Here is a 17,500-nt window from a genome sequence, read left to right on the forward strand (position 1 = left end):
CAACGGTGAGTAGACTAACTACCCATAATCCTCCTCTCCACCAACGGTGAGTAGACTAACTACCCATAGTCCTCCTCTATCAGAATACTACCCATAGTCCTCCTCTATCAGAATACTACCCATAGTCCTCCTCTATCAGAATACTATCCATAATCTTCCTTTCCATCAACTGTGAGTAGACTACACTACCCATAATTCCTCTTTTCCACTAAAAGTCAGTAGACTACACAACCCATAATCCTCCCCTAGCACAAGACTACCAATAATTCCTCCTTTCCACAAACAGTGAGTTGACTACATTTCCCATAATCCTCCTTGACACACACTGTCAGTTGGTCCTCACTACATGTGATCCGACTCTCCACCAACGATCAGTTGAGTTTATTACCAAAATCGTCCCCTAATAGAACACTGAGAATGGTAAGTAAACTACATGACCCATAATTCCTACTTCCTGCTCAACGCAAACTCACACAAAAACTTGCATTCGCTTACCATCAACATTCAGAAAAGAGGGAGACTGTATTATATTTCTAAATATATTATATTTGTAAATACTGTGCAACATCTTATAGTTGTGAATGTCCACTCCTCTCCTCTCTCTCACACACACACACACACACACACACACACACACACACACACACACACACACACACACACACACACACACACACACACACACACACACACACACACACACACACACCAACTGTTGACAGATGTTTCCTCCTCAAGTGCTCTTATCTGTGTTAGAGTTTCAGGGTCATGATGTAAAAACCAGCCAGACTTGGTCTCAAACATTATCTCTGTGTGTGTGTGTGTGTAGAGGTGTGTGTGTGTGTGTGTGTGTGTGTGTAGTGTGTGTGAATGTGTGTGTGTGTCAGATAAGACCATCAAGCTGTGGAAGGTGAGTGAACGAGACAAGCAACCGGGAGGGCTACAACCTGAAAGATGAGGAGGGCAGGGTGAAGGGACATCTCTACAGTCACATCACTACAGGTATGACGCACGCACGCACGCACACACACACACACACACACACACACACACACACACACACACACACACACACACACACACACACACACACACACACACACACACACACACACACACACACACACACACACACACACACACACAATCTTGTCCCTCATTCAGCCCATCCCCTGGTCCCTAACCCTCCTCTCTTCGCCTCTCCTGCCCTCCTCTGTCCCCTCTTTTCTTCCACCTCCTTCCTCCTCACTCCCTCCCGCCCCTCCCCTCTGTCCTCTCTTTCTCCAACCTCCCTCCCTCCCTCTCTCTCCCCCTCTCTCCCCTCCCGCTCCTCCCCTCCCTCCGTCTGTCCCTTCCACCCCTCCTCCCCCTTCCTTCCTTCCTTCCTTCCTTCCTTCCTTCCTTCCTTCCTTCCTTCCTTCCTTCCTTCCCTCCCTCCCTCCCTCCCTCCCTCCCCTCCCTCCTCCTACCTCTCCTCCCTCCCTCCCTCCCTCCCTCCCTCCCTCCCTCCCTCCCTCCCTCCCTCCCTCCCTCCCTCCCTCTCTCCCTCTCTCTCTCTCTCCCTCCTCCCTCCCTCCCTCCCTCCCTCCCTCTCTCTCTCTCTCTCTCTCTCTCTCCCTCCCTCCCTCCCTCCTCGCTCCTCCTACCTCCCTCCCTCCCTCCCTCCCTCCCTCCTCCCTCCCTCCCTCCCTCCCTCCCTCCCTCCCTCCCTCCCTCCCTCCCTCTCTCTCTCTCTCTCTCTCTCCCTCCCTCCCTCCCTCCCTCCCTCCCTCCCTCCCTCCCTCCCTCCCTCCCTCCCTCCCTCCCTCCCTCTCTCTCCTCCCTCTCTCTCTCCTCCCTCTCTCACTCCCCCCTCCTGCCCTCCCTCTCTCTCTCCCTCCCACCTCTCTCTCCCTCCCTCCCTCCCTCCCTCCCTCCCTCCCTCCCTCCCTCCCTCCCTCCCTCCCTCCCTCCCTCCCTCCCCTCCCTCCCTCCCCTCCCTCCCTCTCTCCTCCCTCTCTCTCTCTCCTCCCTCTCCTCACTCCCTCTCCTGCCCTCTCCTCTCTCTCTCTCCCTCCCACCTCTCTCTCCCTCCCTCCCTCCCTCCCTCCCTCCCTCCTCCCTCCCTCCCTCCCTCCCTCCCTCCCCCTCCCTCCCTCCCTCCCTCCCAGGTTCCTGTGTTGAGACCCACAGACTGATGGGAGGGGTACGTCCTAGGAGGGTGTTCTCCAATGGTCATACCTACCACGTTAACTCCATATCGGTCAACAGTGACGGAGAGACCTACCTGTCAGCTGATGACCTGGGAGGATCAACATGGGCACCTGGGATCACAGACTGCAGCTACAGTATCCTTCACTGGGACACACACACACACAGTTTTGGGAGCTCCACACACACAGACAGACACACGGTGGAGACACACACACACACACACAGGTTTGAAGACACACATGTGGGCACCTGGGGGATCACAGACCGCAGCTTCAGTATCCTTCACTGAGAGGGATTACTACATTTACATTTCACATTTAATTGGTTTAGCAGACGCCTTATCCAGAGCCACTTACAAATTACACAAGCAGCAGAGACACACACACACACACACAGCTGTGAGACCTACACAGAAAAGCAAACACACACACACACGACACACACACACACACACACACACACACACACACACACACACACACACACACACACACACACACACACACACACACACACACACACACACACACACGCACACACACACACACAAGATGTAGGTACTATATTGAGGTAGGGACCCGGTACTTCCTGTTTATATTGAGGTAGGCCCGGTAATTGAGACAGAGGCAGGACCGGCACTGTTTATATTGGGAGGTAGTGGCCCGTACTGTTTATATTGAGGTAGTGACCGTACTGTTTATATTGAGCAGTGGGACTTGTACTGTTTATATTGAGGTAGTGGACCGGTACTGTTTATATTGAGGTAGTGGCCCGGTACTGTTTATATTGAGGTACTGGTCGGCACTGTTTATATTGAGGTAGTGGCCTGGTACTGTTTATAGTGAGGTAGTGGCCCGGCACGTTTATATTGAGGTAGTGGACCGGCAATTGTTTATATGGAGGTAGGACCGTACTGTTTATATTGAGGTAGTGGACCGGTACTGTTTATATTGAGGTAGTGGCCCGGTACTGTTTATATTGAGGTTCGGCCCGGTACTGTTTATATTGAGGTAGTAGACTGGTACTGTTTATAGTGAGGTACTGTAGCTCCAATACTTATAATCTATAAGAGGAACAGGAAGTAGAACATTTGAGGTGCCGGAACCAGCTCTGACTTCCTGCCGAATCACTGACTCTCTATGGCTCTGTGCCAGTCTTCCTGCCCAATCACTGACTCTCTATGGCTCTGTGTCAGTCTTCCTGCCCAATCACTGACTCTATATGGCTCTGTGCCAGTCTTCCTGCTCAATCACTGACTTCTATGGCTCTGTGTCAGTCTTCCTGCCCAATCACTGACTTATATGTGGCTCTGTGCCAGTCTTCCTGCCCAATCACTGACTCTCTATGGCTCTGTGCCAGTCTTCCTGCCCAATCACTGACTCTATGGTTTGTGGGTTGCCTTCCTGCCCAATCACTGACTTTCTATGGCTCTGTGTCAGTCTTCCTGTCCAATCACTGACTTCTATGGCTCTGTGCCAGTCTTCCTGCCCAATCACTGACTCCTATATGGCTCTGTGCCAGTCTTCCTGCCCAATCACTGACTCTATATGGCTCCAGCCAGTCTTCCTGCCCAATCACTGACTCTCTATGGCTCTGTGCCAGTCTTCCTGCCCAATCACTGACTCTATGGCTCTGTGCCAGTCTTCCTGCCCAATCACTGACTCTCTATGTCTCTGTGCCAGTCTTCCTGCCCAATCACTGACTCTCTATGTCTCTGTGCAAGTCTTCCTGCCTAATCACTGACTCTCTATGTTCCCAGTGCCAGTTTCCTGCCCAATCACTGACTCCCTATGTCTCTGTGCCAGTCTTCCTGTCCAATCACTGACTCTCTATAGCTCTGTGCCAGTCTTCCTGCCCAATCACTGACTCTCTATGGCTCTGTGCCAGTCTTCCTGCCTAATACTGACTCTCTATGGCTCTGTGCAAGTCTTTCCTGCCCAATCACTGACTCTCTATGGCTCTGTGCCAGTCTTTCCTGACCAATCACTGACTTATATGGCTCTGTGCCAGTCTTCCTGCCCAATCACTGACTCTCTATGGCTCTGTGCCAGTCTTCCTGCCCAATCACTGACTCTCATGGCTCTGTGTCGTTCTTCCTGTCCAATCACTGACTTCTATGGCTCTGTGCCAGTCTTCCTGCCCAATCACTGACTCTATATGGCTCTGTGCCAGTCTTCCTGCCCAATCACTGACTCTATATGGCTCTGTGCCAGTCTTCCTGCCCAATCACTGACTCTATGGCTCTGTGCCAGTCTTCCTGCCCAATCACTGACTCTCTATGGCCTGTGCCAGTCTTCCTGCCCAATCACTGACTCTCTATGTCTCTGTGCCAGTCTTCCTGCACAATCACTGACTCTCTATGTCTCTGTACCAGTCTTCCTGCCCAATCACTGAGCTCTCTCTATGTCTCTGTGCCAGTCTTCCTGTCCAATCACTGACTCTCTATGGCTCTGTGCCAGTCTTCCTGCCCAATCACTGACTCTCTATGGCTCTGTGCCAGTCTTCCTGCCCAATCACTGATTCTCTATGGCTCTGTGCCAGTCTTCCTGCCCAATCACTGACTCTCTATGGCTCTGTGCCAGTCTTCCTGCCCAATCACTGACTCTCTATGGCTCTGTGCCAGTCTTCCTGCCCAATCACTGACTCTCTATGGCTCTGTGCCAGTCTTCCTGCCCAATCACTGACTCTCTATGGCTCTGTGCCAGTCTTCCTGCCCAATCACTGACTCTCTATGTCTCTGTGCCAGTCTTCCTGCCCAATCACTGACTCTCTATGTCTCTGTGCCAGTCTTCCTGCCCAATCACTGACTCTATGGCTCTGTGCCAGTCTTCCTGCTCCAATCACTGACTGTCTATGTCTCTGTGCCAGTCTGGGTAAGTTGTTCTGCAACAAGGTGATCAAATGAAGCTCCTCCATCTGTAGGCTGCAGTGGTTAAACAGGCTCTACCATAACAGGACCCTGACCTAGAAAACATCTACAGAGAAGTTTAAATAATTCACTCAGTGTCAACTCCCCTACTCTACTCTCTACTCCACTAAGACATTGGACCCGCTGCAAATAGAATGTGTGTGTCATACTTCGCTCGTACATGTGTGCGTGCGTGTGGACAGGGGTTGATAAAGTCAGCAGCTGAGGCCAAAAATGATCTCTGCATATTCATAGTGTGTCTGTGTACAATGAGCTGACCGCTAGTCAGGCCAGCTACAACCACCACATCTATCTACTGTACAGTAGTTAATCAGGGCTAGCTACAACCACCACATCTATCTACTGTACAGTTAATCAGGCTAGCTACAACCACCACATCTATCTACTGTACAGTTAATCAGGCTATTACTGTACAGCCAATCAGGCCAGCTACAACCACCACATCCATCTACTGTACAGTTAATCAGGCTATTTAATACCACCACATCCATCTACTGTACAGTTAATCAGGCTATTACTGTACAGCCAATCAGGCTAGCTACAACCACCACATTCATCTACTGTACAGTTAATCAGGCTAGCTACAACCACCACATCCATCTACTGTACAGTTAATCAGGCTAGCTACAACCACCACATCCATCTACTGTACAGTTAATCAGAAGCACATTGTACAGCTAATCCAGGCTAGCTACAACCACCACATCCATCTACTGTACAGCAATCAGGCTAGCTACAACCACCACATCCATCTACTGTACAGTTAATCAGGCTAGCTACAACCACCACATCCATCTACTGTACAGTTAATCAGGCTAGCTACAACCACCACTAGTATCTCTCCTCCAGACACAGTCCTGTGTTGTTCCACCTATATCTTCTCCTCCAGACACAGTCCTGTGTTGTTCTACCTGAGTATCTTCCTCCAGACACAGTCCTGTGTTGTTCTACCTGAGTATCTCTCCTCCAGACACAGTCCTGTGTTGTTCTACCTGAGTATTCTCCTCCAGACATAGTCCTGTGTTGTTCTACCTGAGTATCTCTCCTCCAGACACATTCCTGTGTTGTTCTACCTGAGTATCTTCCTCCAGACACAGTCCTGTGTTGTTCTACCTGAGTATCTCTCCTCCAGACACAGTCCTGTGTTGTTCTACCTGAGTATCTCTCCTCCAGACACAGTCCTGTGTTGTTCTACCTGAGTATCTCTCCTCCAGACACAGTCCTGTGTTGTTCTACCTGAGTATCTTCTCCTCCTCCAGACACAGTCCTGTGTTGTTCTACCTGAGTATCTCTCCTCCATAGTCCTGTGTTGTTCTACCTGAGACCTTCCTCTAGACACAGTCCTGTGTTGTTCTACCTGAGTATCTCTCCTCCACACAGTCCTGTGTTGTTCTACCTGAGTATCTCTCCTCCAGACAGTCCTGTGTTGTTCTACCTGAGTATCTCTCCTCCACACAGTCCTGTGTTGTTCTACCTGAGTATCTCTCCTCCAGACACAGTCCTGTGTTGTTCTACCTGAGTATCTTCTCCCCTCCAGACACAGACCTGTGTTGTTCTACCTGAGTATCTCTCCTCCAGACACAGTCCTGTGTTGTTCTACCTGAGTATCTCTCCTCCAGACACAGTCCCGTGTTGTTCTACCTGAGTATCTCTCCTCCAGACACACAGTCCTGTGTTGTTCTACCTGAGTATCTCTCCTCCAGACATAGTCCTGTGTTGTTCTACTGGAGTATCTCTCCTCCAGACACAGTCCTGTGTTGTTCTACCTGAGTATCTTCTCCTCCAGACACAGTCCTGTGTTGTTCTACCTGAGTATCTCTCCTCCAGACACAGTCCTGTGTTGTTCTACCTGAGTATCTCTCCTCCAGACACAGTCCTGTGTTGTTCTACCTGAGTATCTCTCCTCCAGACACAGTCCTGTGTTGTTCTACCTGAGTATCTTCCTTCAGACACAGTCCTGTGTTGTCTCTACCTGAGTATCTCTCCTCCACACAGTCCTGTGTTGTTCTACCTGAGTATCTCTCCTCCAGACACAATCCTGTGTTGTTCTACCTGAGTATCTCTCCTCCAGACACAGTCCTGTGTTGTCTCTACCTGAGTATCTCTCCTCCAGACACAGTCCTGTGTTGTTCTACCTGAGTATCTCTCCTCCAGACATAGTCCTGTGTTGTTCTACCTGAGTATCTTCTCCTCCCACAGTCCTGTGACATATTCTCCTCCAGACACAGTCCTGTGTTGTTCTACCTGAGTATTCTCCTCCAGACACAGTCCTGTGTTGTTCTACCTGAGTATCTCTCTCTCTCCTCCACACAGTCCTGTGTTGTTCTACCTGAGTATCTCTCCTCCAGACACAGTCCTGTGTTGTTCTACCTGAGTATCTCTCCTCCAGACATAGTCCTGTGTTGTTCTACCTGAGTATCTCTCCTCCAGACATAGTCCTGTGTTGTTCCACCTGAGTATCTCTCCTCCAGACAGTCATGTGTTGTTCTACCTGAGATCTCCTTCAGACATATCCCTGTGTTGTTCTACCTGAGTATCTCTCCTCCAGACAGTCCTGTGTTGTCCTGTAGACATAGTCCTGTGTTGTTCTACCTGAGTATCTCTCCTCCAGACACAGTCCTGTGTTGTTCTACCTGAGATATCTCTCCTCCAGACACAGTCCTGTGTTGTTCTCCCTGAGTATCTCTCCTCCAGACACAGTCCTGTGTTGTTCTACCTGAGTATCTCTCCTCCAGACAGTCCTGTGTTGTTCTACCTGAGTATCTCTCCTCCAGACATAGTCCCCTGTTGTTCTACCTGAGTATCTCTCCTTCAGACATATCCCTGTGTTGTTCTACCTGAGTATCTCTCCTCCAGACACAGTCCTGTGTTGTTCTACCTGAGTATCTCTCCTCCAGACACAGTCCTGTGTTGTTCTACCTGAGTATCTCTCCTCCAGACAGTCCTGTGTTGTTTTACCTGAGTATCTTCTCCTCCAGACACAGTCCTGTGTTGTTCTACCTGAGTATCTCCTACAGACACAGTCCTGTGTTGTTCTACCTGAGTATCTCTCCTCCAGACAGTCCTGTGTTGTTCTACCTGAGTATCTCTCCTCCAGACATAGTCCCGTGTTGTTCTACCTGAGCATCTCTCCTTCAGACATATCCCTGTGTTGTTCTACCTGAGTATCTCTCCTCCAGACACAGTCCTGTGTTGTTCTACCTGAGTATCTCTCATCTAGACAGTCCTATGTTGTTCTACCTGAGTATCTCTCCTCCAGACACAGTCCTGTGTTGTTCTACCTGAGTATCTCTCCTCCAGACACAGTCCTGTGTCTCCAGACACAGTCCTGTGTTGTTCTACCTGAGTATCTCTCCTCCAGACACAGTCCTGTGTTGTTCTACCTGAGTATCTCTCCTCCAGACATAGTTCTGTGTTGTTCTACCTGAGATCTCTCCTCCAGACATATTCCTGTGTTGTTCTACCTGAGTATCTCTCCTCTAGACACAGTCCTGTGTTGTTCTACCTGAGTATCTCTCCTCCACACAGTCCTGTGTTGTTCTACCTGAGTATCTCTCCTCCAGACACAGTCCTGTGTTGTTCTACCTGAGTATCTCTCCTCCAGACACAGTCCTGTTCTACCTGAGTATCTTCTCCTCCAGACACAGTCCTGTGTTGTTCTACCTGAGTATCTCTCCTCCAGACACAGTCCTGTGTTGTTCTACCTGAGTATCTCTCCTCCAGACACAGTCCTGTGTTGTTCTACCTGAGTATCTCTCCTCTAGACATAATCCTGTGTTGTTCTACCTGAGTATCTCTCCTCCAGACACAGTCCTGTGTTGTTCTACCTGAGTATCTCTCCTCCAGACACAGTCCTGTGTTGTTCTACCTGAGTATCTCTCCTCCAGACATAGTCCTGTGTTGTTCTACCTGAGTATCTCCTCCAGACAGTCCCGTGTTGTTCTACCTGAGTATCTCTCCTCCAGACACAGTCCTGTGTTGTCTCTACCCTGAGTATCTCTCCTCCAGACAGTCCTGTGTTGTTCTACCTGAGTATCTCTCCTCCAGACACAGTCCTGTGTTGTTCTACCTGAGTATCTTCCTCCAGACACAGTCCTGTGTTGTTCTACCTGAGTATCTCTCCTCCAGACACAGTCCTGTGTTGTTCTACCTGAGTATCTCTCCTACAGACACAGTCCTGTGTTGTTCTAGCTGAGTATCTCTCCTCCAGACAGTCCTGTGTTGTTCTACCTGAGTATCTCTCCTCCAGACATAGTCCCGTGTTGTTCTACCTGAGTATCTCTCCTTCAGACATATCCCTGTGTTGTTCTACCTGAGTATCTCTCCTCCAGACACAGTCCTGTGTGTTGTTCTACCTGAGTATCTCTCCTCTAGACATAGTCCTGTGTTGTTCTACCTGAGTATCTTCCTCCAGACACAGTCCCTGTGTTGTTCTACCTGAGTATCTCTCCAGACACAATCCCAGGTTGTTCTACCTGAGTATCTCTCCTCCAGACACAGTCCTGTTTTGTTCTACCTGAGTATCTCTCCTCCAGACAGTCCTGGTTGTTCTACCTGAGTATCTCTCCTCCAGACATAGTCCCATGTTGTTCTACCTGAGTATCTCTCCTTCAGACATATCCCCGTGTTGTTCTACCTGAGTATCTCTCCTCCAGACACAGTCCTGTGTTGTTCTACCTGAGTATCTCTCCTCCAGACACAGTCCTGTGTTGTTCTACCTGAGTATCTCTCCTCCAGACATAGTCCTGTGTTGTTCTACCTGAGTATCTCTCCTCCAGACATAGTCCTGTGTTGTTCTACCTGAGTATCTCTCCTCCAGACATAGTCCTGTGTTGTTCTACCTGAGTATCTCTCCTCCAGACATAGTCCTGTGTTCTTCTACCTGAGTATCTTCTCCTCCAGACACAGTCCTGTGTTGTTCTACCTGGAGTATCTCTCCTCCAGACACAGTCCTGTGTTGTTCTCCCTGAGTATCTTCTCCTCCAGACACAGTCCTGTGTTGTTCTACCTGAGTATCTCTCCTCCAGACAGTCCTGTGTTGTTCTACCTGAGTATCTCTCCTCCAGACATAGTCCTGTGTTGTTCTACCTGAGTATCTCTCCTCCAGACATAGTCCTGTGTTGTTCTACCTGAGTATCTCCTCCAGACATAGTCCTGTGTTGTTCTACCTGAGTATCTCTCCTCCAGACACAGTCCTGTGTTGTTCTACCTGAGTATCTCTCCTCCAGACAGTCCTGTGTTGTTTACCTGAGTATCTCTCCTCCAGACACAGTCCTGTGTTGTTCTACCTGAGTATCTCTCCTACAGACACAGTCCTGTGTTGTTCTACCTGAGTATCTCTCCTCCAGACAGTCCTGTGTTGTTCTACCTGAGTATCTCTCCTCCAGACATAGTCCCGTGTTGTTCCTACCTGAGTATCTCTCCTTCAGACATATCCCTGTGTTGTTCTACCTGAGTATCTCTCCTCCAGACACAGTCCTGTGTTGTTCTACCTGAGTATCTCTCCTTCTAGACATAGTCCTGTGTTGTTCTACCTGAGTATCTTCCTCCAGACATAGTCCTGTGTTGTTCTACCTGAGTATCTCTCCTCCAGACACAATCCTGTGTTGTTCTACCTGAGTATCTCTCCTCCTCCAGACACAGTCCTGTTTTGTTCTACCTGAGTATCTCTCCTCCAGACAGTCCTGTGTTGTTCTACCTGAGTATCTCTCCAGACATAGTCCCATGTTGTTCCACCTGAGTATCTCTCCTTCAGACATATCCCTGTGTTGTTCTACCTGAGTATCTCTCTCCTCCAGACACAGTCCTGTGTTGTTCTACCTGAGTATTCTCCAGACACAGTCCTGTGTTGTTCCACCTGAGTATCTCTCCAGACATAGTCCTGTGTTGTTCTACCTGAGTATCTCTCCAGACATAGTCCTGTGTTGTTCTACCTGAGTATCTCTCCTCCAGACATAGTCCTGTGTTGTTCTACCTGAGTATTCCTCCTCCAGACATAGTCCTGTGTTCTTCTACCTGAGTATCTCTCCTCCAGACACAGTCCTGTGTTGTTCTACTCTGAGTATCTTCCTCCAGACACAGTCCTGTGTTGTTCTCCCTGAGTATCTTCTCCTCCAGACACAGTCCTGTGTTGTTCTACCTGAGTATCTCTCCTCCAGACAGTCCTGTGTTGTTCTACCTGAGTATCTCTCCTCCAGACATAGTCCTGTGTTGTTCTACCTGAGTATCTCTCCTCCAGACATAGTCCTGTGTTGTTCTACCTGAGTATCTCTCCTCCAGACATAGTCCCGTGTTGTTCTACCTGAGTATCTCTCCTCCAGACACAGTCCTGTGTTGTTCTACCTGAGATCTCTCCTCCAGACAGTCCTGTGTGTTGTTTTACCTGAGTATCTCTTCCTCCAGACACAGTCCTGTGTTGTTCTACCTGAGTATCTCTCCTATAGACACAGTCCTGTGTTGTTCTACCTGAGTATCTCTCCTCCAGACAGTCCTGTGTTGTTCTACCTGAGTATCTCTCCTCCAGACATAGTCCCGTGTTGTTCTACCTGAGCATCTCTCCTTCAGACATATCCCTGTGTTGTTCTACCTGAGTATCTCTCCTCCAGACACAGTCCTGTGTTGTTCTACCTGAGTATCTCTCATCTAGACAGTCCCATGTTGTTCTACCTGAGTATCTCCCTCCAGACACAGTCCTGTGTTGTTCTACCTGAGTATCTCTCCTCCAGACACAGTCCTGTGTCCTCCAGACACAGTCCTGTGTTGTTCTACCTGAGTATCTCTCTCTCCAGACACAGTCCTGTGTTGTTCTACCTGAGTATCTCTCCTCCAGACATAGTTCTGTGTTGTTCTACCTGAGTATCTCCTCCAGACATATTCCTGTGTTGTTCTACCTGAGTATCTCTCTCCTAGACACAGTCCTGTGTTGTTCTACCTGAGTATCTCTCCTCCACACAGTCCTGTGTTGTTCTACCTGAGTATCTCTCCTCCAGACACAGTCCTGTGTTGTTCTACCTGAGTATCTCTCCTCCAGACACAGTCCTGTGTTGTTCTACCTGAGTATCTCTCCTCCAGACACAGTCCTGTGTTGTTCTACCTGAGATCTCCTCCAGACACAGTCCTGTGTTGTTCTACCTGAGTATCTTCTCTCCAGACACAGTCCTGTGTTGTTCTACCTGAGTATCTCTCCTCTAGACATAATCCTGTGTTGTTCTACCTGAGTATCTCTCTCCAGACACAGTCCTGTGTTGTTCTACCTGAGTATCTCTCCTCCAGACACAGTCCTGTGTTGTTCTACCTGAGTATCTCTCCTCCAGACATAGTCCTGTGTTGTTCTACCTGAGTATCTCTCCTCCAGACAGTCCCGTGTTGTTCTACCTGAGTATCTCTTCCTCCAGACACAGTCCTGTGTTGTTCTACCTGAGTATCTCTCCTCCAGACAGTCCTGTGTTGTTCTACCTGAGTATCTTCCTCCAGACACAGTCCTGTGTTGTTCTACCTGAGTATCTCTCCTCCAGACACAGTCCTGTGTTGTTCCCACCTGAGTATCTCTCCTCCAGACACAGTCCTGTGTTGTTCTACCTGAGTATCTTTCCTACAGACACAGTCCTGTGTTGTTCTAGCTGAGTATCTCTCCTCCAGACAGTCCTGTGTTGTTCTACCTGAGTATCTCTCCTCCAGACATAGTCCCGTGTTGTTCTACCTGAGTATCTCTCCTTCAGACATATCCCTGTGTTGTTCTACCTGAGTATCTCCTCCAGACACAGTCCTGTGTTGTTCTACCTGAGTATCTCTCCTCTAGACATAGTCCTGTGTTGTTCTACCTGATATCTCTCCTCCAGACACAGTCCTGTGTTGTTCTACCTGAGTATCTCTCCTCCAGACACAATCCTGTGTTGTTCTACCTGAGTATCTCTCCTCCAGACACAGTCCTGTTTTGTTCTACCTGAGTATCTCTCCTCCAGACAGTCCTGTGTTGTTCTACCTGAGTATCTCTCCTCCAGACATAGTCCCATGTTGTTCTACCTGAGTATCTCTCCTTCAGACATATCCCTGTGTTGTTCTACCTGAGTATCTTCTCCTCCAGACACAGTCCTGTGTTGTTCTACCTGAGTATCTCTCCTCCAGACACAGTCCTGTGTTGTTCTACCTGAGTATCTCTCCTCCAGACATAGTCCTGTGTTGTTCTACCTGAGTATCTCTCCTCCAGACATAGTCCTGTGTTGTTCTACCTGAGTATCTCTCCTCCAGACATAGTCCTGTGTTGTTCTACCTGAGTATCTCTCCTCCAGACATAGTCCTGTGTTCTTCTACCTGAGTATCTCTCCTCCAGACACAGTCCTGTGTTGTTCTACCTGAGTATCTCTCCTCCAGACACAGTCCTGTGTTGTTCTCCCTGAGTATCTCTCCTCCAGACACAGTCCTGTGTTGTTCTACCTGAGTATCTCTCTCCAGACAGTCCTGTGTTGTTCTACCTGAGTATCTCTCCTCCAGACATAGTCCTGTGTTGTTCTACCTGAGTATCTCTCCTCCAGACATAGTCCTGTGTTGTTCTACCTGAGTATCTCTCCTCCAGACATAGTCCTGTGTTGTTCTACCTGAGTATCTCTCCTCCAGACACAGTCCTGTGTTGTTCTACCTGAGTATCTCTCCTCCAGACAGTCCTGTGTTGTTCTACCTGAGTATCTCTCCTCCAGACATAGTGGACATCAAGCCAGCCAACATGGAGGAGCTGACGGAGGTGATAACAGCAGCAGAGTTTCATCCTCACCACTGTCACCTGTTTGTCTACAGCAGCAGTAAAGGATCTCTCCGTCTCTGTGACATGAGGGGCCTCGGCACTTTATGACAGACACACCAAACGTGAGTTGGGCTACATAAAGGCTTCGCTGTCGGTCTCTAAATCATGTGTATTCGATCTTACTGTTCGAGGTCCAGAGTACGACTACTGCTGGTTCTGATAATTAATAGCTCCCACATGTTATACCAGGTATAAATCAGTCCTTCATTTAAAATCAGGAGTAGAACTGGCTTCCACCTACATGGTGTCCCAGGTCAAAATCAGTCCTTCATTTAAATCAGGAGTAGAACTGATTCCACCCATGTTATACCAGGTATAAATCAGTCCTTCATTTAAATCAGCAGTAGATCTGGCCTCAGGTCCAGATTGGAATTTACACCCCTTATAATGTGATATCCATATTTCCTCTTTCCTAACCTCCTCTCTCTCCACCTGTCTCCTTCCTCTCTATCTCTCTTCTCTCATCTCTCTCCTTCCCTCCTTCTCTCCTCCAGATCTCCTCTCTCCTCCCACTCCCTCCCTTTGTCTCCTTCTCCTCCTGTCTCCTTCCTTATCTCCCTCCTCTCCTTTATCTTCCTCTCCTTTGTTTCCCTTCTCCTCCCTTCTTTCTCCTCCCCTCAGATCTTTTTTCCCTCCCTCTCCTCCTTCTCTCTTCTTCCTTCCCTTCTCTTTCCTCCTTCCCTTCCCTTCTCCTCTCCTTGTCTCCCTCTCCTCCCCCTCTTCTCTCCTCCCCTCAGATCTTCTCATCTCCTCTCTCCTCCCCCCTTCTCTCCTCCCCTCGATCTTCCCTCCTCCCCTCTGTTTCTCCCTCAGATGTCCCCCCTTGTATCCTTCTTCTTCCTCTCTCTCTCTATACCTCCTCTTGTCTCCTCTCCTTCTCCTCCCCTCTTTTCTCCTCCCCTCGATCTTCTCACCTCCTCTTCCTCTCCTCCCATCTCCTCTCTCCTCCCCCTCTTTCTCCTCCCCTCAGATTTTCTTCTCTCTCGCTCCTCTCCATATCTCTTCCTCTCTCCTCATCTCCTCTTTCCTTCCCCTCTGTTTTCCCCTGTGCCCCCCTTGTCTGTCTCTCCTCCCCCTCCTCTCCCTCCTCGTATCCTCTCTCCATCTCTCTTCCTTTAGTCTTTGAGGAACCAGAGGACCCAGGAAGTCGTTCATTCTTCTCTGAGATCGTGTCGTCGGTGTCGGATGAAGTTCAGTCACAACGGGCGGTACCTGCTGACCAGGGATTACCTGACGGCCAAGGTGTGGGACTTACATGGAGAAAGGCCCCTGTCAAACCTACCAGGTCAGCCTGCTAAACAAAACACACACACACACACTAGGCACACGCAGAAACACACACACACACTAGGCACACGCATAAACACACACACACACACACACACACACACACACACACACACACACACACACAGAAACACACACGTATAAACACACACGCATAAACACACACACATTACACACACACACACACACACACACACACACACACACACACACACACACACACATTACACGCAGAAACACACACACACTAGGTACACGCATAAACACACACACACACACACACACACACACACACGCAGAAATACACACACACACACACACACACACACACACACACACACACACACACACACACACACACACACACACACACACACACACACACACACACACACACACACAGAAACACACACACACACACTAGGCACACGCAAACACACATGCATTCACACACACACACACACACACACCAGGCACACGCAGAAACACACATGCACACACACACACACACACACCAGGCACACGCAGAAACACACATACATTCACACACTCACGCACGCATGTACACACACAGAAATGAATGCCTTGAAAACCTGTCAACACTCTCTCCTGCCCTCTCCCTCCCCCTCCTTTCTCCCATGTCTGTCTCTCTGTAGGTTCATGACTACCTGAGGACTAAGCTGTGCTCTCTGTACGAGAACGACTGTATATTTGACAAATTCGAGTGTGTCTGGAACCTCCCGACAGGTGTGTGCGTCTTCGATCTACTCTGAGGCTTTATCCGACAGATAAATCAATCCCAGAGAAGACTTTGGAGATGTCAAAATCAATCCTTCTCCTTCATCTCTCCTCCTCTTCCTGTCCCAACCCCATCTCTTCCCCTCTCTCCATCTCTCCTCCTCTTCCTGTAAAACTACACCTTCCTCTCTCCATCTCTCCTTCTTCTTGTCCCAACCCTAATTTCTTCCCCTCTCTCCATCTCTATCTTCTTTTTGTCCTAACCCTAACCTTCCCTCTTCCATCTCCTCCTTCCTAGAGAACCCTAATCTTTTTCCTTTCTCTCTAATCTCTCCTCCTTCCTAGAGAACCCGACCCTTCCCTTCCTCTCCATCCTCCTCCTTTTCCAGATAACCCCACCCTTCTCTTCTCCATCTCTCCTCCTCTTTCCTGGGAGCAACCCCACCTTTCCCTTCTCTCCATCTCTCCTCCTCTTCTTGTCCCAACCCCACCCTTCCCTCTCTCTCCATCTCTCCTCCTCTTCCTGTAAAACCCCCACCCTCCATCTCTCCTCCTCTTCCTGTCCCAACCCCACCCTTCCCTCTCTCCATCTCTCCTCCTCTTCCTGTCCCAACCCCACCCTTCCCTCTCTCTCTCTCTCTCCTCCTCTTCCTGTCCCAACCCCACTCTTCCCTCTCTCCATCTCTCCTCCTCTTCCTGTAAAAACCCCACCCTTCCCTCTCTCCGTCTCTCCTCCTCTTCCTGTCCCAACCCCACCCTTCCCTCTCTCCATCTCTCCTCCTCTTCCTGTCCCAACCCCACCCTTCCCTCTCTCCATTTCTCCTCTTCTTGTCCCAACCCCACCCTTCCCTCTCTCCATCTCTCCTCCTCTTCCTGTATAAACCCCACCCTTCCCTCTCTCCATCTCTCCTCCTCTTCCTGTCCCAACCCCACTCTCTTTCTCTCTTCCTTTTCTTCTCCCTCTCTTTGTCCCTCTTTCATTCCCCCTTCCATCTTCTCTCCTTCTTCTACTACCTCTCTCTCTCATCCTCTCCTCCTCCTCTCTCTCCCTCTCTCTCCTACTCCTCTCCCTCCTCCTCTTTCTCCTCCACTCTCTCCTCCTCCTTCCCTCCTCCTCTCTCTCTCCTCTTCTTCCTCCTCTCTCTCTCCTCCTCTCTCTCATTCCTCTCCCTCCTCCTCCTCTCTCTCTCTCCTCCTCTCTCTCCTTCCTTCTCCCTCCTCCTCTCTCTCCCTCCTCCCCCTCCTCCTCTCCCTCCTCCTCTCCCTCCTCCTCTCTCTTTCCTCCTCTCTCTCTCCTCCCTCTCCCTCCTCCTCCTCTCTCTCCTCTCTCCCTCCTCCTCTCTCTCTCCTCTCCCCTCCTCTCTCTCCTCCTCTCCCTCCTCCTCTCTCTCCTCCTTTCCTCCTCCTCCTTCTCCCTCATCCTCTCCCTCCTCCTCTCTCTCCCTCCTCTCTCTCCTCCTCTCTCTCCTCCACTCCCTCCTCCTCTCCCTCCTCCTTCTCTCTCCTCCTCTTTCTCCTCCTTCTCTCTCCTCCTCTCTCTCATCCTCTCCCTCCTC

General features: G+C 49.7%; 1 pseudogene; it reads left to right on the plus strand.

The window, feature by feature from the left end:
* Positions 1-36: 36 nt before the first annotated feature.
* Positions 37-17,500, plus strand: part of LOC127923657 (serine/threonine-protein phosphatase 2A 55 kDa regulatory subunit B gamma isoform-like) — an 18,943-nt pseudogene continuing 1,479 nt past the window's right edge.

The sequence above is a fragment of the Oncorhynchus keta genome, unplaced genomic scaffold (genome assembly GCF_023373465.1).
Source record: "Oncorhynchus keta strain PuntledgeMale-10-30-2019 unplaced genomic scaffold, Oket_V2 Un_contig_30353_pilon_pilon, whole genome shotgun sequence".
Taxonomy (NCBI): domain Eukaryota; kingdom Metazoa; phylum Chordata; class Actinopteri; order Salmoniformes; family Salmonidae; genus Oncorhynchus; species Oncorhynchus keta.